This window comes from Amblyraja radiata, chromosome 5, assembly GCF_010909765.2.
Source record: "Amblyraja radiata isolate CabotCenter1 chromosome 5, sAmbRad1.1.pri, whole genome shotgun sequence".
Classification (NCBI taxonomy): domain Eukaryota; kingdom Metazoa; phylum Chordata; class Chondrichthyes; order Rajiformes; family Rajidae; genus Amblyraja; species Amblyraja radiata.
In genome coordinates, this window is record NC_045960.1 from 10,707,806 (window position 1) to 10,727,666 (window position 19,861).

Here is a 19,861-nt window from a genome sequence, read left to right on the forward strand (position 1 = left end):
ATAAATGTGCAGTCAGTATACAGAAAATATTCCCTGTGGGATAAACTCCAGAGGGGGTGAGGAGTGTGCAAGTGAAGATACTCAGCAAACTGAGTCCAAGGTCCATCCTGGTCTGTCAGGGTGAAGTCCACAACACAGAACAACGTACAACAGAGGATTTCAGGGATGGGTTTCAAACTATGGTCGAATTTAACCCTGAGCTGAGTGTGGAATAGCAAATATCCTCTCTTCCCCACCATCCATCCCTGATAATTCCCAAAAGTACTTACATCATACACTTTGGCTGTCGGGAGAGCATAACACATCATGCTCTTGCACGCCTCTACGACACGTTGATCTGCTCCTGTTCCTGCAACCTGCAGCCCGAGGAGGACAGAGAGAGTTAAACAGAGTCTCAGCATCTTGGGCTCCGCTCTGGTCACTGTTGGATGCACCCAGTCACTCTCCACACCTCCAGCTGGATCTGCAGTCTGAGCCCAGAATTTAAACCTTTTTATATTGTTTTCTGAATATTATTTTGAATAACATGGCTGTCAGGTTATATAAATGAAGTCAGGTTATATATTATGCAAACATTGTTTTGTTCTGAGCTAATGGAAGCATTAACCATTAAAGTGCTGAATCTGAGGAAGCCTGAGACCCTGTAGCAGACAATTAAATGGACTTATGTGTTAACTGTTGCTGGACAGCGAGCTCTGGGGACGGTGGAGTCACCAGTGAGGATGGTCATTAATGGCATCGGTTTGTGAGTGGTGGGGAAGTGGGTTTTCTCATCCACCAACATCCATGTCCCAGCCCTGGGACCTTCCCCATCTTTGAATCAGGTCCACAAGACAGGACGATGCACATACTGAGATGGAGATGTTTGTCAGAGACATTATAGACATAACATAGAAACATAGAAAATAGGTGCAGGAGTAGGCCATTCGGCCCTTCAAGCCTGCACAGCCATTCAATATGATCATGGCTGATCATCCAACTCATTATCCTGTACCTGCCTTCTCTCCATACCCCCTGATCACTTTAGCCACAAGGGCCACATCTAACTCCCTCTTAAATATAGCCAATGAACTGGCCTCAACTACCTTCTGTGGCAGAGAGTTCCAGAGATTCGCCACTCTCTGTGTGAAAAATGTTTTTCTCATCTCGGTCCTAAAGGATTTCCCCTTTATCCTTAAACTGTGAACCCTTGTCCTGGACTTCCCCAAAATTATTTTATTTTTTAAATTTTTTTTTTAGATTTCTTTTGTTTTATTTATTTATTTATTTATTAGAAGTAGACATATTATAAAATGTAGTTACATATTATAGTAAAAAAACTTTTCATATACATCAGTCATACATTATTAAAATTTTCCATTATCAATTACTTCTGCTTCTAGTGTTTTTATTTTTTATAGAAAGAGGGAAAAAGAGAGGGTAGAAAGTTACAAATAAAAAAGAAAGCAAAAAAAAAACACAACAGAAAAACAAGGGAGGTGGAATGGGTTACCTGTAATACATCAATGGAGATAGGTTCGTAGGTTATAAAGTATAGCTTTTCATCTATTTCTGAGTTCAAGTTTCAGCTGGGTCCTCGTGCTGTGCCAATCTATCCCTTCCGATAGTTAATGAATGGAGCCCAAATTTTATGGAAAGATCTTGTTTGTCCATTAAGACAAGTCTAATTCTTTCTAAGTATAGGGTCTCTGACATTTCCGTAATCCACATTTTAATTGTGGGGGTTGTAGGGCCTTTCCAAAATTTTAATATTAATTTTTTTCCGGTTATTATACTGTAATTGAGGAAATTTCTTTGGTTTGTTGTGAGTGTTAAGCTTTGTTCTGATATTCCAAGTATTATTAATTTTGTGTCTGGGTCCAGTTTTGTATTAATAACTTCTGAAGTTATTTCAAAAATATCAGTCCAGAAATGTTTAAGTTTTATACAGTTTGCAAACGTATGTGTTAAATTAGCCTCTAAATGTAGACATTTATCACAAATAGGAGAGATTCGTGGGAAGATTCTATTTAGTTTTATTTTAGAGAAGTGTAGTCTATGTAAGACCTTGAATTGTATTAAAGTATGTCTGGCATTTAATGAACATTGATGTATTTGTTGTAAACTTTCGTCCCACATATCTTTCGTGATAGGATGACCTATTTCATTTTCCCATTTGTATCTATATGGTTCGGTCGGTGGTACCTCGTTATTTAGTAGGGTGTTATAAATATAAGCTATAAGTTTTATCAGCTATCAGTATTAGGATGCTTGTTCAGACATTCATCAAGAATTTCTGATTCCCTATTCCTGTAGACTTGTGTATTAGATTTAACACAATCTCTAATTTGTAGATATCTGAAGAAATTATTTGAGTGCAGTCCATAATTCTGTTGTAACTCTTGAAATGAAAGAAAAGTACCTTTCCCATAAAGATGTCCTATATTTTTGATTCCATAATGTTTCCATTGTGTGAAACCTTTGTCCATAAAGGATGATTTGAATAAAGGATTATTTACAATGGGAAGGCAGAGTGGTATATTATTCAATTTTAAATCTTTTTTTATTTGTTTCCAAATTTGTATTCCACTATGTATTATGGGGTTTTCTTTATAGGTTTTTTTGTGCAGTTTTGTGGGGGCAAATATGATCGGTCCAATTTCAAAAGGTAGACAGTCTTCCTTTTCCATCATTAGCCAATCTGGTTGTTGATCCATTTCTTCCAGCCAGAAATTCATGTTTTTAATATGGACTGCCCAAAAATAAAATAAGAAATTTGGCAAAGCCAGACCTCCATTTATCTTTGATTTACATAAATGTTTTTTACTTATTCTATGATTCTTATAATCCCAGACAAAACTTGTAACAATGGAATCGACTTTTTTGAAAAAAGTTTTTGGGATATAGATCGGAATTAATTGAAGTAGGTACCGCAGTTGCGGTAAAAAAATCATTTTTATAGCATTAATTCTCCCAAGCATAGAAATGGGGAGTGTTTTCCAGTATTGAATATTCTTATGTAGTTTATTCAGTAAGGGTGGGAAATTTAGTTTAAATAAAGAGGTATATGTCTTAGTTACATAGATTCCTAAGTATTTAAATTTATCTTTAACTATTTTAAAAGGGGATTGTTGTATTGTATGTAAATTGAATTTTGTTATTGGCATGATTTCGCTTTTATTCCAATTGATTCTATATCCCGAAAACTGACCAAATTGAGTTATTAGATTTAATAGGTTTGGAATACTAGTTTCTAATTTTGTAATATATATTAGTATATCATCTGCATATAAGGAGATTTTATTCCTTGTGTCTCTAGTATTGTATCCAAATATTCCTGGATGGTTTATAACGCTTTCTGCTAGGGGTTCGATTGCAAGAGCAAATAATAGTGGGGATAGTGAGCATCCTTGTCTACAGCCTCTAGAGAGATTAAATTTAGTTGATAACATTTTGTTTGTTAATATTCTAGCTGTTGGATTAGAATATAACAATTTAACCCATGTACAGTACTTCTCTCCTAGTTTAAATTTTTCCATCACCGAAAATAAATATGGCCATTCTACCTGGTCAAATGCTTTTTCAGCATCTAACGAGATAATTGCTAGCTCTGCGTTAGGGATTCTATTGGAGTATATAATATTAAATAATCTTCTCAGATTATAAAATGAATACCGTTTGGGGATAAACCCTGTTTGGTCGGGATGTATTAATTTGCTGATCACTAAGCTCAATCTATTAGATAGAATCTTAGTTAATATTTTCTGATCAGTATTTAAGAGGGCTATAGCTCTGTATGAACCTGGGTCTTCAAGATCCTTGTCCGTTTTTGGTATAAGTATGATTGTAGATTCATTTAGAGTTTCTGGGAGTTTCTGTTGAGTATACGCGTATTTGTACATTGTCTGTAGGCGTGGGGAAAGCAAATCATAATTTTTTTTATAAAATTCGGAATTTAGACCATCGGGTCCTGCCGACTTTCCGTTTTTTAAGGACTTTATTGATTCTTCAATGTCTTTTATCGTAATTTCAGCCCCTAGCAATTCTCTCTCTTTCTGATCTAGACCCGCAAATTTACAATTCTGTAAAAATGTTTCCATTCCCGTTGATTGTTCTGTTATTTTAGATGAATACAATTTTTGGTAGTATTGTAGAAATCTATCATTAATATCTTTAGGCAGTGTTAATGTTTCTCCCTTATCTGTTCTAATTTTGTATATTGTTTTTTCCCCGTCCAATTTGCGAAGTTGACGCGCTAATAGTTTTTGTGGTTTGTCACCAAATTCAAAATTTAATTGTTTTGTATGTTGATAAAGTTTTATAACTTGGTCTGAATAAATCTTGTTTAATTTATATTTCAATACTGCAATTTTATTGTGTTTTATCGTGGATGGTGCTGCTGCATTTTCTGTGTCTAATTGCTTTATTTCCATTTCCAGTTTCTGTTGTTTGGCCCTATTCTCTTTATTAAAAAATGATTGGGAAGAAATTAATGCTCCTCGTACAAATGCTTTAAATGTTTCCCAAAGAAGGGAGGCAGAGATTTCAGGGCTATCGTTAGCCTCAAAAAACATTTTAATCTGTTTTACTAGATATTCATTACATGACTTATCTTTTAAGATTTGGGGATTAAATCTCCATTGTGACTGTGTCTCTGCCATTCCGTTTACTTTGATCATAAATGTTAATGGGGCGTGGTCTGAGATTATGATGTTATGATATTGTGAGTTATAGGTAAATGGGATAAGTTTTGAATCTACTCAAAAATAGTCTATCCTTGAGTAAGTTTTATGTACTGGTGAGTAAAATGAATATTCTCGGCCCGATGGATTTTCAATTCTCCAAACGTCCTTAATATTAGTAGTATTAATGTATGAATTTAAAAATTCACTTGATCGAGATTTTAGTTTTCTTTGAGTTGATGATCTATCCAAACAAGCATCCAAAGTACAATTTAAATCTCCACCCATTATTATGTTTTGTTGTGTACCTTCCGGGATATTGTTAAGAATTCTCTTAAAAAACAGAGGGCTATCAAAATTTGGTCCATACACATTGAGGAGAGTCACCTTTTTTAAGTATAACTCCCCTATTATTACAATATATCTGCCTTCAATGTCTTCTATCGTTGATATATGTTTAAAGGGTATACCTTTACAAATTAATATTGCAACACCTCTTGATTTATGTGAGAATGAAGAGTGGTACGCTTTAGCAATCCATTTTGCTTTCATTCTGTGTTGTGCTTCCTTTTTAAGATGAGTCTCCTGGAGAAATATTATATCTGTTTTCAATGATTTTAAATGAGCTAACACTTTGCCTCTCTTGATAGGTTCATTAATTCCCTTAACATTCCAACTACAGAATTTAATTCCCTCACCCCCAATTTTTATATTCATGTCTTGCATCTTGTGATTAAGTGGTAGAGCAGATGATTCAGCACACTCAACCCTACCTTATACTTGAACTTCAGGTAGATGAATTTTAGGTCACGTCTGTTTTCCATCCGAACATATCTCCTTAAATAAAATATGTAATTTCATTCCAAATACAAAATATAATATGATATAAGATTAAAAAAAGGTGATAGCAAATAGGGTTAGTAAAGTGTGGAAAGTTAAAAAGAAAAGCAACTACAACTACAATTAGTGCAGTTAGTGATAGCCACCCTAATGTGGCTAAGCATCTATGGACTTCCGTAGATTTTGGTTTATAAAAATACTAGCTCCGTACTTTCCTTGAAAGGAAAGTTTCCAATTCGATGCATACAATTTGTGGGGGGGAAAGAAATATTGATTATATTCCATTAATGGTATAATTAGTAGTCTCAAATTGAAATGTTAGTTTTGTATAATATAAACATTTATCAAAGAATAATCAAAAACGAAAACATCAGAGAGAGAGCCATCAAACATTTCTCATTATAAAATACCTGAATCATACTTTACTTATATTTCATACTTTTAATTAATTCTTAAATAATCTAAATAATCTTATTATCATTAGTTAGTGTTAGTTAATATTCTTGATTATTAATAGTTGTTAGAGGTTAGTACTAGAATGTTAGTATTATATATCCGTTGCAGGAAATATACCCAATTCTTATTGCGAATTTTAGGCAACTCTTAAATATAATAGTTTAAAGTTTAGAGTTCCATATCTTCTCTGCGAGATAGCAGTATCCGGGTAGGTGTTAAGAGTTGAATATTTTTCAATCTTCGATCTTGTCCTCGACGTTCTTGGCAAATTCAAATGCTTCCGTGTGCTTGATGAAGAAGTATTCCTTCTTCTCGTAACTGACTCTTAGTGTTGCGGGGTATAACAGTCCATATCTCAGATTCTTTATGTTCTTCAGTATTCTTCGTGTTTCTGTGAACAACGCTCTTTTCTTAGCAACTTCCACAGGGTGATCTCTGAATACGCTAATCTTGTCTCCTTCATATACAAGATTTCTGCTTTTGCCAATTTTCCTCATCATGTCATCCAATACATGGTCATATTGGACCTTTACTATCATTATTCTTGTTCGGTCGCCCACCTTTGGGGGACGTCTCGGCACTCTGTGCGCTCGGGCAAGGAATGGCGCCTGGTCCAGGTTCAAAATTGTTTTCAGTACTTCTGCAGCAAATTCACGGGGGTCACGAGTCCCCTCTCTGCCTTCCTGGATGGCCACGATTCTTAAGTTCTGACGCCTCTGTCGTCCCTCCAAGTCTGTACATTTTTCAGTTATTTGATGCAATAACTTTGATAGGCGTTGGTTCTCAGTGATGAGTTGTTTTGTAGTTGCGGTGCTTGTCTCAGTAAGTTCCTCAAGTTCTTTTACAATCTTGTAGTGTTGGTTTAATGTCAGGAGAATAGGTTCAAGTTTAGAATCAAATCTGGATTCCATCTTATTCAGTTTTTCATTTACTTCTTCAACATTTTGAGTCATATTTCTTTCCATATCTAATTTCCAGTCTTCAAGGACTTCGTGTACAATCTCTGTAACATCTTCTTTAATTTGTTCTTTAATTTCTTTTTTAAAAGATGCCAGCTCCTCTTTAACCTCTTGAAAGTTCTGTCTAAGATTTTTAAGTTCCTCCTTAAGGAACGTTTTTAATTCTTCCATCTCAGTCTTTTTCTTCTTCTTTGAGATGTCTTCTCGGAATGCTGTTAAACCTGAGGCCGAGGCTTCAGTTGGGCCTACCTCTTTAGTCTTGCCATTTTTTGCCTTGTGGGGGGGAGTATGTTGAGTCGACATACTGCCGGTGTCGCGTGCCTGATGACGTCACGGGCTTAGTGCAAAACAATCGGTCCCGTTTTCTGCAGGTAGGATCTGTCTTTTCCCCCCGTTTTTTCGTTTTTTTCACGGAGCTAGTTGGCGCGAGTCTCTCCTACTCCATAGCGCCACCGGAAGTCCGACTTCCCCAACATTATGAACAATCTTCCAGCATCTAGCCTGTCCCAACCCCTTAAGAATTTTGTAAGTTTCTATAAGATCCCCCTCAATCTTCTAAATTCTAGCGAGAACAAGCCGAGTCTATCCAGTCTTTCTTCATATGAAAGTCCTGACTTCCCAGGAATCAGTCTGGTGAACCTTCTCTGTACCCCCTTCATGGCAAGAATGCCTTTCCTCTGATTGGAGACCAAAACTGTACACAATACTCCAGGTGTGGTCTCACCAATACCCTGTACAACTGCAGTAGAACCTCCCTGCTCCTATACTCAAATCCTTTTGCTATGAATGCTAACACACCATTCACTTTCTTCACTGGCTGCTGCACCTGCATGCCTACTTTCAATGACTGGTGTACCATGACACCCAGGTCTCATTGCATCTCCCCTTTTCCTAATCGGCCACCATTTAGCTAAGAGGCTACTTTCCTGTTTTTGCCACCAAAGTGGATAATCTCACATTTATCCACATTATACTGCATCTGCCATGCATTTGCCCACTCACCCAGCCTATCCAAGTCACCTTGCAGCTTCCTAGCATCCTCCTCACAGCTAACACTGCCCCCCAGCTTCGTGTCATCTGCAAACTTGGAGATGTTGCGGTAGGGTCAAAGAAGTGAGTGTGAAGAGTTGGTTCTCCATATAAAACACGGATTCAAGATAGATGTGTTTATAGAGCCAGACTTTTCTCTGTCCTCATTGCTCAGACAACCAAAGTTGAAACACAGAGAGGAGACGAGTTTTGCATTGCACTATTATTGAGGTGTAAGTGGAATATTAACCAGAGTATATCCATATTTTCCCAGTCTCAGTTCCTGCTTATTTCCATTGTAGAGTCAGTGGGTCAGATATTGCCCATTTTATCCCCTTGCCCAAGGATAAAATGAGAAGATGTGGACCTTTTTTTGTAAAGCTAAGGTGCTGAACGTGATGCTCAGATCAACTATTACACATACTCCATATCCTTCCATTCCCTGCTTATCCGTAAGATCCATCCCTCCTTCCTCTTTGTCTGCAACTTAAAGCTACCTTATTTATCTCCCTTTCCCAATTCCCAATTAGGGTCTGTGACCTGAAACATTTAGTTTTCAAGAAGGAACTGCAGATGCTGGAAGATCGAAGGTACACAAAAATGCTGGAGAAACTCAGCGGGTGCAGCAGCATCTATGGAGCGAAGGAAATAGGCGACGTTTATGGCCCGAAAACCTACTTCAGACTGATGGGGGGTGGGGGGGGGAGAAGGAAGGAAAAAGGGAGGAGGAGGAGCCCGAGGGCGGGGGGATTAGAGGAGACAGCTCGAGGGTTAAGGAAGGGGAGGAGACAGCAAGGGCTAGCAAAATTGGGAGAATTCAACATTCATGCCATCCGGTCGCAAGCAACCCAGGCGGAATATGAGGTGCTGTTCCTCCAATTTCCGGTGTTGCTCGCTCTGGCAATGGAGGAGACCCAGGACAGATAGGTCGGATTGGGAATGGGAGGGGGAGTTGAAGTGCTGAGCCACCGGGAGGGCAGGTTGGTTATTGCGGACTGAGCGGAGGTGTTCGGCGAAACGATCGGCCAACCTCCGCTAGGTCTCCCCGATGTAAATCAGCTGACATCTAGAGCAGCGGATGCAGTAGATGAGGTTGGAGGAGATACAGGTAAACCTTTGTTGCACCTGGAATGACTGCTTGGGTCCTTGAATGGAGTCGAGGGGGGAGGCGAAGGGACAGGTGTTGCATTTCTTGCGGTTGCAACGGAAAGTGCCTGGGGAGGGGGTGGTACGGGAGGGAAGGGAAGAATTGACAAGGGAGTTGCGGAGGGAGCGGTCTTTTCGGAAGGCAGACATAGGGGGAGATGGGAAGATGTGGCGAGTGGTGGGGTCACGTTGGAGGTGGCAGAAGTGGCGGAGGATTATGTGTTGTATTTGCTGGCTGGTGGGGTGAAAGGTGAGGACTAGGGGGACTCTGCCCTTGTTGCGAGTGCGGGGATGGGGAGAGAGAGCAGTGTTGCGGGGTATGGATGAGACCCTGGTAGTGTCTATGGTGGCGGAGGGGAATACCCGTTCCCTGAAGAACGAGGACATTTCCGATGCCCTGGTGTGGAACGTCTCATCCTAGGAACAGATGCGGCGTAGGCGGAGGAATTAGGAGTAGGGGATGGAGTCTTTACAGGGGGCAGGGTGGGAAGACGTGTAGTCCAGATAGCCATGTGAGTCAGTTGGTTTGTAGTGTATGTCGGTCAGAAATTTGTCCCCTGCGATGGAGAGTGTATGTCGGTCAGAAGTCTGTCCCCTGCGATCCACCCTTGTCACGATGCGCCGGCACCTGGAGTATTGTGTACAGTTTTGGTCTCCAATCAGAGGAAAGACATTCTTGCCATGAAGGGGGTACAGAGAAGGTTCACCAGGCTGATTCCTGGGAAGTCAGGACTTTCATATGAAGAAAGACTGGATAGACTCGGCTTGTTCTCGCTAGAATTTAGAAGATTGAGGGGGGATCTTATAGAAACTTACAAAATTCTTAAGGGGTTGGGACAGGCTAGATGCCCCCTGTCAGCCTTGATGCCGGACCCGACCTACCCGGCATCGCCGCCGGACCGGGGCACCCCCAACATGGCCGCCGCAACGCACCCGACTCATCTCGCCACCCCACCGCTATGGCCGACCCGCGCCGCCCCGCCGACCATCCACCCACCGGGACCTCCCACGCATCGCCCGCGGACCCCGACTCAACTGCCACTGGACTCCGACCATCGGGTCCGCTGACCTGCGCCACTGGACTCCGACCATCGGGTCCGCTGACCCGCGCCACTCCACCCCCCTCCAGCAACCCACAGCCGTCGCCTTACCTGAAGTCTGGACTCTGCACTGGACCTGGAGCCTCCACGCTGCTCACTCCCTCTCTCCTGGGCTTAACTCCACTGGGTGCTAGTGCCCGTCTGCCCAGCCTTGCAAACCTCAGTGGCTGTTCCACTGACTCTCCCCCATCCCCCTCCAACCATGTCACACCCGCTCTTCCCCACCCACATTACAGCCCCCTGACCACCCACCACCCCGCCAACACCCAAACCCCCCCCCCCCTACACATCGCCCCGTCCCCAGTCCACCCACCTGCCTTCCTCTGGCCCCAACTCCCTTCCCTGCTGGGTGTTCACCATCCTCCCCGACCTCCCCCTCCGCCTCCCAGCGCCCTTCCCTGGGAAGGAGTCCTCGCCCCCCAATGATGACCCTTTTTCCCGTCACCAACGCACCCCCTCCTCGTGGAACCCCTCTCGTAACATCCCGGCTCTGGAACTCTTTATCCAGAACTGCCGCCGCGACGTCAACCGCCTCAACTTCTCCACTCCCCTGTCTCACTCCAATCTCTCCCCCCCGAACGCACTGCCATTGAATCACTCCGCAAAAACCCAGATTGGGTTATCAAACCAGCCGACAAGGGAGGTGCCGTGGTAGTCTGGCGCGTCGATCTCTACAAAGCTGAGGCCACGCGCCAACTCTCGGACACCTCCTCCTACTTACCCTTGGACCATGACCCCACTGATGAGCACCAGGCCACCATCTACCGACTTCATCAATTCCCACGCCCTGCCCGACCAAGCTTCCAACCTCATCGTTCCCCAGCCCCGCACGGCCCGTTTTTACCTTCTCCCCAAAATCCACAAACCCGGCTCTCACGGCAGACCCATTGTCTCTGCTTGTTCGTGCCCCACCGAACTCATCTCCACATACCTTGACTCCATACTATCCCCCTTGGTCAAATCCCTCCCCACCTATGTTCTAGACACCTCAGACACTCTCCGCCGCCTCCACGCATTCCACTCTCTAGGCTCTCACTCCCTCATCTTCACCATGGATGTCCAGTCACTCTACACCTCCATCCCCCACCAGGATGGCCTCAAAGCCCTCCGGCTCTTCCTCGACCAGAGGAGCAACCTATACCCAGCCACTGACACTCTCCTCCGCCTAGCGGAGTTGGTCCTCACCCTCAACAATTTTATGTTTGACTCCTCCCATTCCCTCCAAACACAAGGCGTAGCTATGGGCACACGCATGGGCCCCAGCTACGCCTGCCTCTTTGTCGGGTACGTTGAACAATCCTTGTTCAATACGTACCAGGGCCCCATCCCCGACCTCTACCTCCGTTACATTTACGACTGCTTTGGGGCCACCTCCTGCACCCACATACAACTGACTGACTTCATCCACTTCACCACCAACTTCCATCCGGCACTCCAATACACCTGGACCATTTCCGACACTTCCCTACCATTCCTTGACCTCACCATCTCCATCGCAGGGGACAGACTTCTGACCGACATACATTACAAACCAACTGACTCACATGGCTATCTGGACTACACGTCTTCCCACCCTGCCCCCTGTAAAGACTCCATCCCCTACTCCTAATTCCTCCGCCTACGCCGCATCTGTTCCTAGGATGAGACGTTCCACACCAGGGCATCGGAAATGTCCTCGTTCTTCAGGGAACGGGTATTCCCCTCCGCCACCATAGATGAGGCTCGCACCAGGATCTCATCCATACCCCGCAACACTGCTCTCTCTCCCCATCCCCGCACTCGCAACAAGGGCAGAGTCCACCTAGTCCTCACCTTTCACCCCACCAGCCGGCAAATACAACACATAATCCTCCGCCATTTCCGCCACCTCCAACGTGACCCCACCATTCGCCACATCTTCCCATCTCCCCCTATGTCTGCCTTCCGCAAAGACCGCTCCCTCCGCAACTCCCTTGTCATTCTTCCCTTCCCTCACATACCACCCCCTCCCCGGGCACTTTCCGTTGCAACCGCAAGAAATGCAACACCTGTCCCTTCACCTCCCCCCTCGACTCCATTCAAGGACACAAGCAGTCGTTCCAGGTGCGACAAAGGTTCACCTGTATCTCCTCCAACCTCATCTACTGCATCCGCTGCTCTAGTTGTCAGCTGATTTACATCGGGGAGACTAGGCGGAGGTTGGGCGATCGTTTCGCCGAACACCTCCGCTCAGTCCGCTATAGCCTACCTGAACTCCCGGTGGCTCAGCACTTCACCTCCCCTGGGTTGCTTGTGTCCGGATGGCATGAACGTTGAATTCTCCCAATTTTGCTAGCCCTTGCTGTCTCCTCCTCCTCCCTTTTACCTTCCTTCTCCTCCCCCACCCCCCATCAGGCTGAAGAAGGGTTTCGGCCCGAAACGTCGCTGCATAGATGCTGCTGCACCCGCTGAGTTTCTCCAGCATTTTTGCGTACCTGAAACATTTACTTATTTTCATTTTCAACAGATGTCCCGACCTGCCTGATGTTCCCAGTATTTTCTTTTTATTTCAGATTTCCATCATCTGCATTGTCCATTTTACATACATGAGATAAGGGAAGACAGAATACCTCAAATGGAGTGGGATTATTAAATATAATCGCTTTCCATGCTCAACTTCCTGATACAATTGTTCAGACATCCATGGAATCAGCACACAGAGAGTTAATGCCACCAAGTCCATCACAGGGATAGAATCCAGCAGCATTTCCACAATGTATCAGCTGCCATTTCATTGGCATTGTACGACCCTGCCAAAAGGACACTGGATCAAAAACATCTTCACAAAGGTGTTAAATTGGTTTAACCTGGATTCAAGTGACATAATCTGTATGGAAATTAGTCTCAATGTCCTGGCAGGTGTTTGTTATACGTGGCACCTTATTTTCCAGTATTAAAATCCCAAATGACCTCAATAACAGCGCAATGCAAAACTTGTCTCCTCTCTGTGTTTCAACTTGGTTGTCTGAGCAATGAGACAGAGAAAAGTCTGGCTCTATAAACACGTCTACCATGAATCCGTGTTTTATATTGAACCAACTCTCCAGACTCACTTCTTTGACCGTACCGCAAAGTGTCCTTTGACTTTGCAAGTTTTAAGTCACAGTAGCTCGGAGTTTCCTAGTCTCTGCCACCTCTCAAAGTTTACCTCTCACTTTTACATCTGGGAATTCCTATTAATGGCATATTGAAAGTCACAACACTTTGCAGCCTTTGGGCAATGTAAAATTCTGAAGGATTTGTTTGCAATGGAACTGCAGACATTCATAGTCAAATGGTACAATAGTCAACAGGGGATAATTAGCTGGAGTAACACACCGGACAGGCAGCATCTCTGCATAGAATGGATGACGTTTCCTGTAGCTAGTAGTTCAAGTTCAAGTTCAAGTTCAAGTAAGTTTATTGTCATGTGTCCCTGTATAGGACAATGAAATTCTTGCTTTGCTTAAGCACACAGAAAAATAGTAGGCATTTACTACCCACATGAATAAATAAACTGGTAAAGTGCAAATAACAGAAAGTGGTTATTAATAATCAGAGTTTTGTCCGAGCCAGGTTTAATAGCCTGATGGCTGTGGGGAAGTAGCTATTCCTGAACCTGGTTGTTGCAGTCTTCAGGCTCCTGTACCTTCTACCTGAAGGTAGCAAGGAGATGAGTGTGTGGCCAGAATGGTGTGGGTCTTTGATGATACTGCCAGCCTTTTTGAGGCAGTGACTGCGATAAATCCCCTCGATGGAAGGAAGGTCAGAGCCGATGATGGACTCGGCAGTGTTTACTACTTTTTGTAGTCTTTTCCTCTCCAGGGCGCTCAAATTGCCTAACCAAGCCACGATGCAACCGGTCAGTATGCTCTCGACTGTGCACCTGTAGAAGTTAGAGAGAGTCTTCCTTGAAAATCCGACTCTCCGTAATCTTCTCAGGAAGTCGAGGCGCTGATGAGCTTTTATGATAATTGCGTTAGTGTTCTCGGACCAGGAAAGATCTTCAGAGATGTGCACGCCCAGGAATTTGAAGTTCTTGACCCTTTCAACCATCGACCCATTGATATAAATGGGGCTGTGGGTCTCCCTCCTACTCCTTCCAAAGTCCACAATCAGTTCCTTGGTTTTGCTGGTGTTGAGGGCCAGGTTATTGCGCTGGCACCATATGGACAGTTGCTCGATCTCTCTTCTATATTCTGACTCATCCCCATCAGTGATACGCCCCACAATAGTGGTGTCGTCAGCAAACTTGATGATGGAGTTCGCACTGTGGTTCACTACGCAGTCATAGGTATAGAGTGAGTACAGCAGGGGGCTGAGCACGCAGCCTTGAGGTGCTCCCGTGCTGATTGTTATCGAGATTGACACATTTCCACCAATACGAACAGACTGTGGTCTGTGGACGAGGAAGTCGAGGATCCAGTTGCAGAGGGATGCGCAGAGACCCAGTTCTTTTTTTTTTTTTTTTTTTTTTTTTTTATTATTCTTTTTTTTTTTTTTTTTTTTTATTTTATTAGAAGTAAGTACAGTCATATGGCACCAAAGTGCCTAATATATATTTTCATAATACATTTTATGTACAACTTCTTTTTTTTTTTTTTTTTGTTACACTGAAAAAAGATTAGAATAAGTAAAAGAAGTTAGATAGTAAAGGATAGAAAGATGTGAAATATATAGTGTGTGAAAAAAGAAAACGAGTAAATGAAGAAAGTTGAGAGAGAATAGAGAAAAGAAAAGAAAAGAAAAAAAAAGGAGATCATTATTTATAGTCTTGACCAACCCTCGTCCAGTCCTGAAACAGTTATTTTTTACAATTGTGTTGCACCATATGATTCCAAAAAAACGACGAATGGAGACCAACTCGTTATGAATTGGTCTGATTTATCCATTAGGAGGAATCGCATTTCCTCAAGATGAGCGGTGTCCAACATACTTGCAATCCACATTTTAAGCGTTGGTATTGATGTACCCTTCCAAAATTTAAGAATTAATTTTTTTGCTATTATTAAACCATAGTTAAGGAATAGATTTTGAGATGTGTTCAATTTATTCCCATCTTCCATTACGCCAAATATAATCATTTCAGTATTAGCTTCCATTCTTGTCTTGAATAATTTTGTAAATATTTCAAAAATATCATTCCAAAATCTATAAAGTTTTATGCAGGAGACTAAGGAGTGTGTTATAGTTGCCTTTTGGGCTAAACATTTATCACAAGTGGCGGATATATTTGGATAAAATGTGTTCAATCTTGTTTTTGAATAATATAATCTATGTACAATTTTAAATTGAATTAAATTATGTCTTACATTAATTGAACATTTGTGAATATATATCAGGTATTTTTACCATTTAACCTTCGTAATTTTTATCATTAGTTCCCGTTCCCACTCTTCTCTAAGTACCTCTGTCGATGGTAGGTCTATATTTAGAATACTATTATATAAATATGATATTAATTTTTGTGAGTCAGCTTCAATATTCATTGCCTCTTCCAATAAGTCAGGAGTTACTTTTTGATATCCTTGTATATATTTTTTCACGAAATCGCAAATCTGAAGATATTTAAAATATTGGTTGTTTTTCAATTTAAATTTTAATTGTAATTGTTGGAATGATAGTAAGTTTCCCATTTCATACATATCCCCGATCCTTCTAATTCCGAGACTTTCCCATTGGTTATATGTCTTATCAATAAGAGATGGTTTAAATAAAGGGTTATTCGCTATTGGCATTAACAGTGATAGATTTCTTAATTTTAAAGATAATTTTATTTGTTTCCAAATTCTTATTGTACCATATATAATTGGGTTCTTCTTATATATTGTGTTATTCAGTTTTTTTGGGGAGAAGAGGATCATTCCTATATTACTAGGATGGCAATCCTCCTTCTCCATTTCTATCCATTCTGTCTGTTGGGTAGAACTATCCAACCAATAAATCATATTCTTAATATGCACTGCCCAGTAATAATACATAAAATTCGGAAGTGAAAGTCCCCCGACCTCTTTTGGTTTACATAAGTGTTTTTTTGTGATTCTATGTGATCTATAGTCCCAAATATAATTAGTAATATTAGAGTCTAATTTTTTTTTAAAATATTTTGGTATATATACCGGTATAGATTGAAATAGGTATAGTAATTGTGGTAGGAAGATCATTTTTATTGCATTTATTCTACCTAATAATGATAAGGGAAGTGTTTTCCAAAATTTAATCAACGTATTAAGTTTATTTAATAAAGGCATGAAATTAGCATTGAATAATGCTTTATATTTTCTAGTAATCTGAATACCCAAATATTTAAATTTTTCTGTTGCGATTTTAAAGGGGAACTTCAGTAAGTGTGTAGGTTCTTGAGGTTTTAATGTCATGATTTCACTTTTATTCCAGTTTATTCTATATCCAGAAAAAGACCCAAATTCCTCTATTAAGTTTAATAAATTTGGTATGCTCGTTTGTGACTTTGTAATATATAAAAGTATATCGTCTGCATATAATGAGATTTTATTCTTTGAGTCTCTGGTATTATAGCCCTGAATATTCGGATGAATTCTTATACTTTCAGCCAGGGGTTCTATCATAAGGGCAAATAGCAGGGGTGATAGTGCACATCCCTGCCTATTACCCCTTGATAGTTGAAATTTTTGAGATAACATGTTATTAGTTAAAATTCTTGCCATCGGCTTATCATATAATAATTTTACCCATGTTATAAAATTCTCTCCCATATTAAATGTTTGTAGTACTTTATATAAGTATTGCCACTCTACCTGATCAAATGCTTTCTCTGCATCCAAAGAAATAATTGATATATCTTCTTCCTCTACTTTATGCGAGTACATTATATTAAACAGACGTCTCAGATTATTAAATGAGTATCTTTTAGGTATAAACCCCGTTTGATCAGGGTTTATCAATTTACTAATATATTTGCTTAATCTTCTTGCTAAAATCTTTGCTAAAATTTTCTGATCTGTATTTAAAAGTGATATAGCTCTGTACGAGCCCGGATCTTCTAAATCTTTATCTTTTTTTGGAATAAGCGTAATAGTTGATTCTGTTAGTGTTTCAGGTAGTTTGTTTTCTTTAAAAGCATGGGAGTATAAATTAAATAAATAAGGGGTTGTTATCTCCTGAAATTTTTTATAAAATTCATTATTAAAACCATCTGGTCCCGGTGTCTTACCATTTTTCAGCGATTTTATTGTTTCACCTATTTCTTTGATTGTAATTTGAGCTCCTAATTCCTCTTGTTCCAAAAGGTCCAGTATTGGAAGATTACAATTATCTAGAAATTTTTTTATTTTACTATCTTCTCTTTTAATTTTAGATGTATATAAGTTTTGGTAAAATTGGGCAAATCTATTATTAATATCTTTAGGTAGTATTAGTAATTCACCTTTCTCTGATTTAATTTTGGTTATACCTGTAGTATTTTCCTTTTCTTGTTTTTTCAATTGGCGAGCTAAAAGCTTATGTGGTTTGTCACCAAACTCAAAATGTTCCTGTTTTGTCATTTGGAATAGTCTTATTACTCTTGCCGATAAAATTCGATTAAGTTTAAATTTCAGTAATATTATCTTATTGTGTTTATCTGTCGTGGAATCTTTGGCATTATCCAACTCTAACTGTCTGATTTCTTGTTCTAACAACAATTGTTCTGTCTTATTCTTTTTATTTTGAAAACTTTGATATGAAATTATAATTCCTCTCATAAATGCCTTAAAAGTTTCCCATAATAAAGAAGGCAAAGTACCTGGTATATCATTTGTATCGAAAAAAAGTTCCATTTGTTGTTTTAAATATTGATAGCCTTGCACGTCATTTAAAATATGTGTATTAAACCTCCAAAAATTTTTTTACCCGGCATTCCCTCAAATTTTACTGAAAATGTCAACGGGGAGTGATCTGAAATACTACTAATGTGGTATGTTGGGTTGTTTGTATATGGCATTAATTTCATATCCACTAAAAAATAATCAATTCTTGAATAAGTTTTATGCACCGAAGAGTAAAACGAGTATTCCCTTCCAACTGGATTAGCAGATCTCCATACATCTATTATATTAGTATTTTTTATATATGTATTTAGAGACTGCGCGGAGGTTGGGCGATCGTTTCGCCGAACACCTCCGCTCAGTCCGCTATAGCCTACCTGAACTCCCGGTGGCTCAGCACTTCACCTCCCCTGGGTTGCTTGTGTCCGGATGGCATGAACGTTGAATTCTCCCAATTTTGCTAGCCCTTGCTGTCTCCTCCTCCTCCCTTTTACCTTCCTTCTCCTCCCCCACCCCCCATCAGGCTGAAGAAGGGTTTCGGCCCGAAACGTCGCTCCATAGATGCTGCTGCACCCGCTGAGTTTCTCCAGCATTTTTGCGTACCTGAAACATTTACTTATTTTCATTTTCAACAGATGTCCCGACCTGCCTGATGTTCCCAGTATTTTCTTTTTATTTCAGATTTCCATCATCTGCATTGTCCATTTTACATACATGAGATAAGGGAAGACAGAATACCTCAAATGGAGTGGGATTATTAAATATAATCGCTTTCCATGCTCAACTTCCTGATACAATTGTTCAGACATCCATGGAATCAGCACACAGAGAGTTAATGTCACCAAGTCCATCACAGGGATAGAATCCAGCAGCATTTCCACAATGTATCAGCTGCCATTTCATTGGCATTGTACGACCCTGCCAAAAGGACACTGGATCAAAAACATCTTCACAAAGGTGTTAAATTGGTTTAACCTGGATTCAAGTGACATAATCTGTATGGAAATTAGTCTCAATGTCCTGGCAGGTGTTTGTTATACGTGGCACCTTATTTTCCAGTATTAAAATCCCAAATGACCTCAATAACAGCGCAATGCAAAACTTGTCTCCTCTCTGTGTTTCAACTTGGTTGTCTGAGCAATGAGACAGAGAAAAGTCTGGCTCTATAAACACGTCTACCATGAATCCGTGTTTTATATTGAACCAACTCTCCAGACTCACTTCTTTGACCGTACCGCAAAGTGTCCTTTGACTTTGCAAGTTTTAAGTCACAGTAGCTCGGAGTTTCCTAGTCTCTGCCACCTCTCAAAGTTTACCTCTCACTTTTACATCTGGGAATTCCTATTAATGGCATATTGAAAGTCACAACACTTTGCAGCCTTTGGGCAATGTAAAATTCTGAAGGATTTGTTTGCAATGGAACTGCAGACATTCATAGTCAAACGGTACAATAGTCAACAGGGGATAATTAGCTGGAGTAACACACCGGACAGGCAGCATCTCTGCATAGAATGGATGACGTTTCCTGTAGCTAGTAGTTCAAGTTCAAGTTCACGTTCAAGTAAGTTTATTGTCATGTGTCCCTGTATAGGACAATGAAATTCTTGCTTTGCTTAAGCACACAGAAAAATAGTAGGCATTTACTACCCACATGAATAAATAAACTGGTAAAGTGCAAATAACAGAAAGTGGTTATTAATAATCAGAGTTTTGTCCGAGCCAGGTTTAATAGCCTGATGGCTGTGGGGAAGTAGCTATTCCTGAACCTGGTTGTTGCAGTCTTCAGGCTCCTGTACCTTCTACCTGAAGGTAGCAAGGAGATGAGTGTGTGGCCAGAATGGTGTGGGTCTTTGATGATACTGCCAGCCTTTTTGAGGCAGTGACTGCGA